A 2,448-nucleotide genomic window follows, 5' to 3' on the forward strand; every position below is an offset into this window, starting at 1 on the left:
TTGTGCCGCTACCGCCCAGCTGTTGTTGATGTTGTTGTTGTTTTAAGAGAAATAGGACATGAAGCTGGGTAGGGGAGGTTCTGGGGAACACAAAATATGATACAAAATACAGTATAAAATTATAAAGGAATAACATTTTTAATGATAAAAAATAAACAATCACCTGGGCGCACGCCTTTAATCTCAGCACTCGGGAGGCAGAGGCAGGCGGATCTCTGTGAGGACAACCTGGTCTACAGAGCGAGTTCCAGGACAGCAGGGTTACACAGAAAAACTCTGTTTTGAAAAACCAAAACCAAAACAAACAAGAACACCAGGAAAACCAACCAAATAACAAAACAAAACGAGGGATTGGGGAGCCGTTCAGCAGTTAAGGGGACCTGGGTTTAGTGGCAGCTCACAACCGCCAGTATCACCAGTCTTAGGGAATCTGACGCCCTCTTTTGGCCTCTCTGGGAACTGACTAGACTAATTTACAGACATACACCTGCAGGTAAAATACAGGGAAAACAAAGAGGAAAAGCAAAGCAAAGACCACGGTCAGGCTCAATCTCGAGCTCTCCTCACAGACCCATAGAACCTGCACACTTCGTTCCACCCTCAACCTGACCCCGGTCACCCTTGCTCATGCTCGGAGCCCCAGCCATACTGACCTTCCAGCCCCAGCCAGGAAGGCCGAGTTACTTCTTGGAGGAGGTTTAATTGGCTCTTTATTTAAGACCGTTCGTTTTAGCGGGTCCCCTGGGAATTGAATTAGGACTGGAGTGGGACAGCTGGTGTTCCAGGAATGATGTGGTAACTGCAGCTTCCCAGGGGTTGGAAGAAAGGTGTCTACTTATATAAGAAAGCTGGAGACAGTTCTGAAAGCAGCCAAAAAAGGAGCAGCCGTGGTGGAGGGAGCCATCAATCAGGTGCCCTGAACAGGTGGAGGCTGGGGCGACGCTTAGCGGAAAGCCGGGTTCCGAGCTCCAGTTACCCGCTGTGGGAATCCAACCATGACAGCTGATGCCAGACGGGAGGGAGAGGAGGGGACAGAGGCCTGAGTCAGGGAAAACATCGACTGCGGATCACCTGAGGTGACTGAAGAACCACCAGGCGGGGGCTGAAGACCAGGACCCGGAGCACCCCATCTTGTGATTGTCACAGTGGGACTCCCTGGGTCAGCAGCATCAACTTGACCACAGCTCTTGTTAGAAACTCGTTCCCAGGCTTACCCTAGCGAGTGTTACGGAGGAAAAAGAACTGGGGTACCAGTCATTTGTTACCATCTTCTACTTGTTGGTTATTTTCTTCCCCAGCAGTGGGGATTGAACTCAGAGTCTCCGGAAAATCGGTGAAAGCTCTACCACTGAGCCACACCCCAGCCCCTCACTGGGGGATTCTAGGCAGGAGCTCTACCACTGAGCCACACCCCAGCCCCTCACTGGGGGATTCTAGGCAGGGGCTAGAGTCACACTCTGAACCCCTCACTTGGGTCTAGGCAGGCTTTGGACCCTGTCCTGAAACTCACTCCGTAAACCAGGCTGGCCGTGAACTCACATAGATTGCCCGTCTCTGCCTCCTGAGTGCTGGGATTAAAGGCGTGTCCCACCACCCCCGGCCACACGGCTATTTGCCTTTTCTAACCAATAAAGCATGTCTCAGCCTGAGGCTCTTAGGGCATGAGCACCTAACAGAGAGCCCACACCTGCACCCATCTGCGTGCACACCCTTTTCTGAACAAGGGGGTAACTGTTTCCTTCCCTTCATCACCGTCATAATTAGATTCTGTTCAATTGTCTTTTTCTTACGTCTTTGTATGAGACCAGAAAGGCCTATCCAGCCTGAACTGGTGGGTCTGGGTATATGAGGGATAAGGGGGGAATAAAAGTGTCCACAAGTGAACACTTATTAGGGAGCATCTTCTAGTTACTAACAATTCTGTGAAAGCCGAGAATGCACACGATTAAAGTCAGATGCATTATGGGACATATGCAGTAGAAGAATTATCATATAACCTTAATCTATTAATCAAATGGGCATGCTGGTGCCAACTTTTAATCCTAGCACTTGGGAAGCAGAGGCAAGGGGACCTCAGAGTTCAAGGTTATAGAGTTTCCGAACAGTCAGGACTAGGCTGAGAGACTCTGTCTAAAAAAGAAAGAAAAAAAGAGCCGGGCAGTGGTGAACACACCTTTAATCCCAGCATTTGGGAGGCAGGTGGTTCTCTGTGAGTTTGAGGTCAGCCACCTCTACAAGAACAAGTTCCAGGACAGGTTCCAAAGCTACACAGAAAAACCCTGTCTCAAAAAACAAAAACAACTAAAAAGGACAACTAATTCACACCCTTTAGTAGCTAACATCGCCTTCCTTTAGACCTCATTTAAAGAGCCCCAGGCTATGCTCTAGGCATCTTGAGTAGCTTTAAAAATATTTATTGTTTTTATTTTTTTTTAATTTTCCCATGAT

Source organism: Alexandromys fortis, unplaced genomic scaffold (assembly GCF_014885135.2).
Source record: "Alexandromys fortis isolate MF-2015 unplaced genomic scaffold, M_Fortis_MF-2015_v1.1 scaffold_293, whole genome shotgun sequence".
Classification (NCBI taxonomy): Eukaryota; Metazoa; Chordata; class Mammalia; order Rodentia; family Cricetidae; genus Alexandromys; species Alexandromys fortis.